This window comes from Henckelia pumila, chromosome 2 (genome assembly GCF_033568475.1).
Source record: "Henckelia pumila isolate YLH828 chromosome 2, ASM3356847v2, whole genome shotgun sequence".
NCBI classification, from domain to species: Eukaryota; Viridiplantae; Streptophyta; class Magnoliopsida; order Lamiales; family Gesneriaceae; genus Henckelia; species Henckelia pumila.
The window spans coordinates 11,354,493-11,366,472 of NC_133121.1; positions in this window are offsets into that span (position 1 = coordinate 11,354,493).

An 11,980-nucleotide genomic window follows, 5' to 3' on the forward strand; every position below is an offset into this window, starting at 1 on the left:
TATTTATAAATATTAATAAATTTTTAAAAAATAAAAAATATGTTAAAAAATTATAAACTCTAATATTAATAAATAATATTTCTAACGAGAAAAAAAATCAAATAATCATGTATATATATAATAAAATATTAAATTAAAGTTTTAAAATAAAAAACTAATTTTTCTAAAAAAATTCGAAAAACAAATTTTTCAGTTTTTGACCAATTCTGCCGGTTCAACCGTTAAAACGATTTTTGGGAGCGTTTCGGATCAAATCAGTGACCGGTTACGTGTCGAATTGGTTGAACCAGTTGGTACAGTCTGATTTTGAAAACATAATATTTAAGGTTTTGAAAACATAACATTTAATTGTTGATACCACAATAGACACGTCATCATTTCTCAATGCCATTTAAGCATTTTTAGCTGTCACGTCAGCATTTTCTATACGTCAACAATCTATGAAAAAAGGACTAAAATCCAATTATAACTTAACTTATAGGACCAAAACATAAAATTAAATACTTACAAGACCAAAACACAAAATAGACAAATTTACAAGATCATTTTGACTATATTCCCCATGGATGTGCTCGTACAGTTGGAGGGTGACACAACTGCAAGTCCACACAAAAATAAGTAATATTACTTCTTTTTTTTATTATTATATTTTTTAATCTTTTCCTCTAATAAAATACTTGAGGATCGTATATATTTATGTACGAATTCAATATATATATACATATATTTATTGTCATAGACCAATTTTGCTTAAAGGATTTCGAACCAAATTAAATAATAAAAAATATTTTTTTCATTGTAAATATAGTTTAATTCTGAATTGATTTATTTCGAGAATATAAAACATACGTGTTTCATAAAAATTGAATCTAATTAAAAAATGATTTATTTTAGTCGCAAAATTAAAGTAATAAAAAAATTCAGAAAAAAAGGGAAAATTATGATGACTTTCACCAAAAACATTGTAAACAAGGACCAAATATTCACCGATCGATCCAGTTATTTTATTTTATCAATTATATGACATTCAATTGTAATAAACTTTAACTTAATATCAAAACCTAAAACAAGTTCAATATGATATGCTTAGACGCCCACAGGGGCATATACGAGTTGGTAAGGCTTGAGGTGACGTGGGAAGAGATTCTCCGGCGTTGCGGGTTCGATCCTCATGTGGCAATGAGAAATGTTTAAGTGACAATGAGAATTTATGATGTGTCTGTTGTGTCATCAACAATTAAATGTTATGTTTTCAAAATTCGACCGTACCCACTAGTTCAACCGGTTCGATCCGGAACCGGTCACTGATTTGATCCGAAATACTCCCAAAAATCGTTTTAATGGTTGAACTGGCAGAACTGGTCAAGAACCGAAAAATTAATTTTCGCTTTTTTTTCGAAAAAAATAGTTTTTTTTTTATTTTAAAACCTTAATTTAATATTTTATTATATATATACATGGTTATTTGAAATTTTTTCCTCGTTAAAAATATTATTTATTAATATTAGAGTTTATAAGTTTTTAAAATATATTTATATAGTTATTTAGTTTTTAAACTACGATATATATTTATGTATATAAATTTTTTAGGTTTTTATAATTTAAAATATAGTATGTTATATTTTTTTTCGATTCGACTGTCCGGTTAAAACATTTCAACCAGTTGGACTGTTTTTTTAAGTTAGATTCGTTTGATCATCGATCCGGTTATAAATTAAAAACATTGCTTAAATGAAAAAGGACTAAAAACCAAAATATAACTAAACTTATAGAAACAAAATCCAAAATTGAATACTTACAAGACCAAATCGCAAAACAAACAAATTATTGGACTATTTTGGCTATTATCCCTAAAAAATTCGACTATTTTGATACATATATATATATATATATAACCGATTTTCAAAATAAAAATCGAATTTTCGAATTATCACAACCGAATTAATGAAGGCCAACGGTCGTGCAAATTATTAGAAAAAATTATTAAAATTTTTGAGATTAAAAGAGAAACGGACTTGTATGCCAATTATCGACATGGTCCTCGTATTTTGAATATGGCCCCTCCCCGGGGCTGCACCGCAAGGTCAACTAATACATTGGGAAATGTGAATTAAAATATTACCAAGTCAAAGGCTTACACGGGATTGATCTACACAATTTTTTTATAAAAAAAATTAACTCAATATGGAATATATTACGTGCCTCATGAATATTGAATACTAGCCTTCAGTTATGAGAATACTTAAAATTTCCGTAATCACTAAGGAACAACGATAACTTTCGAATTAGATAATATATGTACCAAAGTAGATCTTGCTAAGGACAGGGTCTAACCCAGAAATGAAGTGTGTGTAAGAAAATATGATACATAATTAAACAAGATATCTTCGATGACGGAAGTGGTGACGACCGATGTCGTCATACTTGAACACTGTGCATATGACGTCTCACATTCAGAAAAGTGAGACACGCAACGCACACTTATTTTGAATCTCATGATCCCAAACACTCACTGATGGTATGAGAATTTGCCTATAAATATCGAGTCCTTGAGGTCCCTAAATACACAACTCATAACAACACAAATACACCATCTACGAGATAGTTGGAGTGTTTAGAAGACTTCAACTGGAGAGAAAAACAGCACACTTACAAATTATTCGATGGCTGGAGGTAACGCTCGATCTTGCTTCCGCATATTGTTTATCATGTTCATATATTGTATAAACATGATTATTGAGAAAACTCTAACATTTGGTATCAGAGCCATGATACATCTGCCTTGAATATTTGTTCTTGAATCTCTCGAACCTTCGTACCGTGAATTTTCGGTTTGATACTCAACTTTTGATATGCAAATATTTTTTAAGCATGTATTGAGAATCGAAAAGTGGACAGAACATTTTGATAAACTTAAGAAAATAAAATTTTGAAATTTTTCTGTCCAAATGTTTTCGGAGGAAGGAGAAAAGATTCTGTAAATATTTGTTTAAAGAAGCCGAAAGTGTTGAAGATGAAGTTTGATTGCATTAAGATGGGTCCAACTTCTTTTTTTGTGGGTTGTAAACTCTTACTTCAGAAGGACAACCCCAAATGCATATATGTCGCAAACTCGGTTTCTAACTTTTAAACAATTCAAATGAAGTTTTTGAAACAACCTTAGTTGGAACATGGTTTAATATATACACAACTGTCTTAAGAGCTTAAGCCCACAAGGATTTAGGAAGTTTGGAGATACTAAACATGCTCCGCACCATGTCCAATAATGTTCGGTTTCTCCTTTCCGCTACGCCATTTTGGTCTGGAGAACCAGACATAGTATATTGGGCAACAATCTTATGTTCTTGGAGAAACTTTGCAAACGGACCATGTTCTTATTCATTCTTGGTGCATCTACCATAATATTTTCTACATCTACCAGTCCTCACAATCTTAATATGTTTTCCACATTGCTTCTAAACTTCGGCCTTGAAAACCTTAAAGACATCCAAAGCTTCATTTTTGTGATAAAATAAGTAGATATACATGTATCGTGAGTAATCATCAATGAAAGAGATGAAATATTTTGGATTTTGCATGTCCATGTCTGGACAACATATATCTGAATGTATGATTTTTAATATGTCTGTACTCCTCTTGGCACCCTTTTTAGACTTGTTGGTCTGCTTTCCTTTAATGCAATTCACACAAGTTTCAAAATCAAAAATATCTAAAGTACTAAGCACTCCATCTTTTACTAATATTTTTATTCTTTCAATGGAGATATGTCCCAATCTCCGATGCCACAATATAGAAGAATCTTCATTTATAATACATCTTTTAATACCTCCTTGAACATGCATAGTGGTATTTGTATTATTTTGTAAAGAAAGAGAGAAAATACCATCAATAATTGTACCATTCCCAACAAGATTGGATTTATAAAATAATTTTATTGAGTTATTCAAAAACTGAAAGGAATAAACAAATGGTACAAGTCTTGAAACAGAAATTAAATTCCAAGAGAAACCAGAAACATAAAATGTATTTTTCAATTTCAAAATATAACCACTATCCAAAATTAGGCAGCAAGTCCCAATAGCCTCAACAAGCAAAGACATCTTGTTTCCTGAATAGATATTCCGCTCATTTCCCAGAGGTTTCCTTAGGTTTTGCATATCCTGCAAGGTATTTGTAACATGGATTGTAGAACCAGAATCAATCCACCAAGTGTTATAAATCATATCAACCATATTAGATTCATAACAAACAAATGAGATTGGAATATTTTGGCATTAAGATGCATCGAGACAGAATTCGAGGAATTCTAGGTCTGTCGCAAGAAACCTATATTAACAAGGTTTTAGAGATATATAAGATGAAAGATTGTTCACCAAGTGTAGCTCCCATTGTAAAAGGTGACAGGTTCAATTTGAACCAATGCCCAAAGAATGATCTTGAACGGGAAAAAATGAAAAACATTCCTTATGCTTTTGCTATCGGAAGCTTGATGTATGCTCAGGTTTGTACTAGACCTAACATTGCATTTGTTGTTGGGATGTTGAAAAGATATCAGAGTAATCCAGGTTTAGACCACTGGAAAGCTGCAAAGAAAGTGATGAGGTACCTTCAAGGGACCAAAGACTATATGCTTATGTTCAGACGAACTGAGAATTTGGAAGTAATTGGCTACTCTGATTCAGACTACGCTGGCTGCATTGACTCTCAAAAATCCACTTCAGGATATATTTTCTTGCTAGCTAGTGGAGCTGTATCTTGGAGAAGTGCAAAGCAGACATTGACTGCTACTTCCACTATGGAGGCTAAGTTCGTATTTTGTTTTGAGGCCACCTCACAAGGTGTTTGGTTGAAGAGTTTCATATCGGGGCTTAGTATTTTTGATTCTATATTTAGGCCATTACGGATATATTGTGACAATTCAGCTGCTGTCTTTATGGCTAAAAATAACAAAAGTGGTAGTCGAAGTAAACACATCGACATTAAGTATTTAGCCATAAGAGCACGTGTTAAAGATAAAACGGTGGTTATCGAACACATTAGCACTGAATTGATGATTGCCGATCCTTTGACTAAAGGCATGCCACCATTGAAATTTAAGGATCATACTGAAAGCATGAGACTTGGTTCCTATATGTAAATTTGTTGTAAAAACAAATTAATGAAACTCTGTTGTGATATTTTCTCATATTTGTTGTGTACATATTCATTGATTTGAGAAAAATATCAATAACGTTGGACCTCGAATAAACATACAGTAAAAGTTTATTCATAAAGCTTGAGAGACATAATACACTGTGATACATGAAAGATAATTCTTGCTTATTAGAGGACTTATCGCCATGATTCATGTATTTTGTTTTCTTATATATATTGGCTTGTATATGTGTCAAGTGGGAGACTGTAAGAAAATATGGCACATAATTAAACGAGATATCTTCGATGACGGAAGCGGTGACGATCGATGCCGCATACTTGAATACTGTGCATATGGCGTTTCACATTCAGAAAAGTGAGACACGCAACACACACTTATTTTGAATCTCATGCTCCCGAACACTCATTGATGGTATGAGAATTTGCCTATAAATACCGAGGCTCTTGAGGCCTCTAAATACACAACTCATAACAACACAAATACACCATCTACGAGAGAGTTGGAGTGTTTAGAAGGTTTCAACTGGAACAGAAAGTAGCACACTTACAAATTATTCGATGGCTGGAGGTAACGCTCGATCTTGCTTTCGCATATTATTTATTGTTACGCCTTAAACGCATACAAATCTCGTGTTATGAGATTAATGTATGTTTTTAATGCATTAACAAATCTCATATTATTATGTTTTGATGATTACAAAACTCGGTTAATTGTTACTAATCATTTAAAGTGAGACTTTGCAGATTAGATCATATTAACAATCAAATTCTTGGAAGTTACTTTGAAGTTGTAAAAGAAATGGACAAGGACAAGCCAATATTATAAAGCAGAAACTTGCAAAATTCACCGGGCACTTTCCGGTCATCCAAATCAGATCTCCAACAGTGAAAATAAAGATCAGGATGTTCTCAAGCTTCTCTCCAAATTTCATAGCAATCCAACGGCTGGATATGGAGATATGATTTTTTTAACAAAGCTGCACAGTACTTACTTCTGCAAGGAATGAACTATGAAGACTCAACTTCAGAAAATAACTGGGAATGCTTCGGTTATTAAAATCCGATCTCCACCGATCACATAGATTTCCATGATGTTTTAAAGTATGTATCCAAATTTCAAATCAATCCAACGGCTGGATATGGAGTTATAATTTTTGCAAATATGTTGAACAGTAGCTATTTCTGCAAGGAGTTAACTGCTGAAGTATCGGATTCAGAAGACTACTGGAATATATGGAGGCATCTAAATCCAATCTCCACCGATCACGATCAATATCAGGATGTTAAAAAGATTGTGTGTTAATTTCAGGCCAATCCAACGGATGGATTGTGAGATTCGAATTTTTGAAAAGTAATGCTCAGAACAAAAGCGAGAACGTGATTTTGCGACTTCCGAGATTTACTGGACGTGTTTGAGTCTTTCAAATTCAATCTTCACCGTTCAGATTGAAGATCAAGATGTTTTCAAGCGACTGTCCAAATTTGAGCTCAACCAACGGTTAGATTGAGAGATATGATTTTTCCACAAAATCCGCTCAGTGCTGGAAAAAGAAGGCAGCGGCGCCTACACTTTGTCTCTACTCCTTGGCTTCCCAATAAACGCTCCAAACACACAAATTCAAATTCAAATCTTTGCCAACTATAAATAGAGGCTTGCCAAGACCATTTAGAGACATCCCAACTCATTTCTTCTCTCATTTGCAAGCAATATTCTCTCTACCAAAGTGCTCAATCAATATTTGAGAGTTATTTGTGAAAATAGTTTGTGAGTTGGTTGTGCTATTGTTGTAAACACTTAGTGTGAAGCCAAGTACATTGTGAGATTGTTGTAAACACTTGAGTGTGAAGCCAAGTGTTTTTGTTGAGGCTATCATTGGAGCCATTAAGGCCAAGTGTTCGAGTTGTATCGGCGCGGTGATCGTGTTGAGTTGTAAAGGCTATCCTTGGAGCCATCAAGGCCAAGTGTTCGAGTGCTAGTGGATCCTTGGTTAATCGTACTTAACCAAGAAGGGGAGACGTAGACGATTTATCGTGTTCATATATTGTATAAACATGATTATTGAGAAAACTCTAACAGTGTGTTTAACGGGTCTGTTAATCAGGTCAACAGGTTTGACCAAAAATCATGATCGGTCTGATCATTAGGCAGTTCGGTTATGATTTACAAGTGTCAAATTCATCGACCCGTCGGGATTGATCTGTTCGACCTGGCTGGTCGGTCTTTTTTTTAAAAAAATTAATATATATCGAATAAAAATGAAAATATTTTTTTTCTTTAAAATGTTATATATTTATTGAATAAATGTAATATATTTTTTATTGAGATAAGGAAATATTTGATAGAGTTTTATATATTTAATTGTACAAAGCCTTATTTTTTAATTTTATTTTTTATTCTTTAATATTTATTTAAAAATAATATTTTTAAAAAATACAAGAGTCGGCCCAGACCCAAACCGTTGGTTCCATAAACCGGATCGTAACCAGCGACAGAGTCACGGACGGGTCGGTTAAGGGTCGGTCTTTTCTTAAACCTGACTCGACGGGTCCGGGTCTGAACCCAGCCCGTGGCTAGGTCTATACGAGATCACAATATATTTATCTGTATCTTATATTTCGGCATTTAAATTTGTATTTCACCTTTTTTTGTAACTTCAAATGTATTAATAATCGAGTGAATAATACATGTTTGAGCAATATATTTTAAACATAAATTAGTTTTTCACTGCCAAAATTGTTTTTTCGTAAAGTTTCACGGAGGATATGAGCATGTCGAGTCTAATGTATTCCATTCCATGTAAAACAAAAAGTGTCGGCATACAAAGCAGGGATTTGTCTATGCTAGCATATGGGCAGTGTCCATGTGCTGCATCCAATGACCCATATTTTTTTGGATTTGATTTGATCTCATTTTAAATGATATCATATCAAGTCCAAAAAAACATAGACCGTTGGATCCCCATTCGGGCACTACCCGAATGGGATAGCATAGACAAAACCCCAAAGCAGAACATAAGTTTTGAACTTTACATTCAACAATTCAAAAATCATAATTAATTAAATAAAAAGGTTGCTGAAAATCATAAATATCACTTTTAAGGCAGCGTTTGATAACCAAGATTAGCTAGGGATAAATATCAAACGTTTGGTAGAATTTTCACACTTTTGTAATATCTAGGTCAGTAAAAATATTAGCACATATTTTATCAATATCTCAAAAATACAATCAAACAAGTTATAAAATTATCACAATTTTTATTATCCTATACTTTATAAAAATTTTATCCTTACATTAATAATCTTATCACAAAAACCAAACGCTGTCTTAAATTTCACAGGTATTGAATAGTAATAAGCTGATGTAGCCAAAAAATAAAAATAAAAATACGTACTCAAATTATGTAAACTAGCATTTTTGCACACACGATGTGTGTGATGAAATTTTTTTTTGTACTTAATTTCAGTAAAAAAATTCTAATAAATTTATAGCAGTAAAAATAATTTTTTTTGTTACGAATGATAACCATAATTAGATTTTTCAAATAATTTGAAATTTAGAAATAGTTAAATAAAATGATTGTACTAAATATTAAATAAAAAATAACAGAAATAGAGATAGTGAAGAGAAACAGTTTTAGTGTGTGTGTTTTTAAAATATTTTTTAATATTCTTGGCATACCAAGAGACCAACTAAGGGTCTTTTGCATAATAATAGTAATAGATAAGAGTACGAAATCCAACAAATTTGTAAACGGAATCTCATAAGCATAAGGTCTGTAATCTAAACCTAGCAAGCGTAAGTTACGTAAACTGAACCTAGCAAACGTAAGGTGCATAAGCTGAAGCTTCGTAAGTCAGAACTTCGCAAACGTGGACCTGTAAGCTATAATTGTATGGATCGTCACCTTCGGCACGAACACTCGTCAGAAGCGTCGGGTGGTTAACCGGTGTAGATACTCCGACGCTCAAGTTAACAAAGAGCATAATGATAATCTCTTAAATGAGAGAGCTCTAATTAATGATAGAAGAAAATGAGAATATACCTTGGATATAAGATAGACACATATATTTATATATGTTTTAGGAGTGCTTCGCGAGCTTGAGCCCTTGTATCTTGAGCTCACAAATTTGGGTTTATTTTATTAATTAACATATCGAGCTTACATCCCAGATATCAAAGTTCAATGACGATAATTAAATTCTAATAATAAGGTTTTTCTCGTATTGATAAATCATAATAATAAATAGAATAGTAATATGATATGAATCATAAAATAAAAAAGGTTGCTAACAAATCATGTAGGAACTTTTATGGGATGTCGATGAATGATAATGGAAGGACTATATGATTTTAAGGAAGGAGAGGCCATGCAGCTGTGTGAAGCTATCTCATGGATCCATGGTATATTGAATTTCAAGAGTGTAATATTTGAAATGGATGCACAAATAGTTGTGAGGGCCCTCAACTTTTATAAGAACGATAAATCAGAATTTAGCTCCATAATCGTAGACTGTCAAATAATATTACAAGAAAAACCGTTATTTTCTATTTTTTATGTAAATCGATTTGTCAACGGGTTCGCTCATGTTCTAGCAAATGAATCCCCCTTTTTTTTACTAGTCCTAGTATCTAGTCTAGTCCACCAAGTCATATTGGACGTGATATTGTAGCTCGAGATGCTTTCTTTATGCAATAAAATATTGAAAAAACTGCAAATTTGGTCATGTATGTTTGTAACTTTGCGATTTTGGTCTTCTATGCTTTCATATTTCAGTTTTAGTCCTGCATGTTTCGATTTTTGGCAATTTCGATCCTTTTTATTCAAAAATTCTTATGTGGCACTGTACACGTCAGCTCCACATCAGCACTGAATTGGTGACACGTTAGCGCCACATAGAAAAAAAGATTAAAATTGCCAAAAAAAATAAAGATAGCTGACTAAAACTGAAATCTGAAAATATAAAGGACTGAAATCGCAAAGTGACAAACATACATGACCAAAAAAACAATTTTTCCTAAAATATTTTAGCTGGTTTTTTTTTTTTTATAAAAAGGTTGTTAAACCACTGTTGTTTAAACTTTTTAATAAAATGTTATCTGGTTGCTAAAAAATGATTTCATTCAATTCATCTCCCATTTTCTTGTTATCGATATTAGGAGTGTAATAAATCCATAATTTTTTTTCATTCTCGTTTTATTTCAAATTGATTCCATAATTACTATCCTATGATACGAATAATAGGAGTGTTTGCAAAATTTGTGATCTTGTAGAAGTGGTTAAATTTTATAATTTTTAAAAAATGGAGAAAAATCAGAATGATTCGAGTGAGCAGTGTTATAAAAATGAAAAGTTGAAAATTAGAAGTTAGCATTTTTAGATAAATAATTTATTCTAGTATATACCAAAATTATTTTTGAAGAATCAGAATCACAACATGACTATTTTTGAATTTCAGTTAAATTAATTATAAGCTAACCTAGAATCTGAGTTTCTAAAACTGATTTTTTTAAGGTAAAAAGCAAAAGTCACTTATTTTGTTCTTTTTAGTTATTACAAACACTACATAAAAGTTTGAAAATGTTATTCTAGATAAATCTAATATAAGCTTAATTCTAACCACACGAGTTTTATAAAAGAACATCGATGTCAAATAAGTAATATTCTATTGATTTAGTGACTTCAGATGAAAAAATGACCAAGACAAAAAAAAATCCAAATTACTGGATTAAGACCAAACTTTGAAAAATTACAAGACTAAAATTAAAAACAAGTTAAGTACTTATCGAACTAAAATTGTAATTTTTCCTAATTTTTACTCAAACTAATTCCAATAAATCAACAATGCTCCTTGCGAAGGGTTATTTCGATATACTTCTGATTATAATAAGTTATTCGATCCATGCTTCATATATATTAAAACCCTTGATCGATTTCCATTATTTGCTAGCACTTTATTTCCCACCAATGATTAGTGGGAAAAACATAAATAATTTTTGTTTTCTTGATTCTAACAATTTCTTAATCACTCACACAATTCCAAGAAATATAAAAGTAGTCATATATATATATATATATATATATATATATATATATAAACCTTTACAAGTAAGACAGAATGATGAGTTGATGACTACATTTTTATCATGATAAAGGTGAAGGTTGCTCTCTCAATTGCTCACCCCATAGATGTACATATCTCAACTTTTTCCCCCTTTCCATTAACATTTCTTTTTATAACGAAGACAGAACTTGCAACCAAGATTTTTCTAGTGTATATTGGATAAATTAATCATTAAACTAACGTAATAACTTGCATTCAAATCATCAGATAAACCGCATTAAGCAAATATCATGTACTGGCACATTCATCTGAAGAATATGTTGGCACCAAGACTCGAATTAAACTTAAGTATTAATTATAGTATATATACCCTATTATGTCGTGGTAGCTAGCCAGATTCAACCCCTTTGCATCTTCGATGCTGCTCATTACAAGAGGACGTCATGTCTTTAATCGAATCAGTACTCGCTAACTTTCAGTTTATGTTAACACTAGCTAGCAGCTTGGATCCGATTAATTGATGCTCCGACAAGTGCGAATCGTATGACAAGAGAGATCTATAATAAGTTTTTTATGTAACATTAGAAACGGATATCTCCATCCCGTAGGAACTACGAGATCATCCCAAGGACGCCTTCGGCGTCCAGGGGTCACGGAACCGATCAATATAATGTGCCTACAATATGGTAATTGGTATACGTGCTTATCAGATAGATTCTTCAGTCATAGTAACGTATCAATCAGATAAGAGTTCCATTCGAAA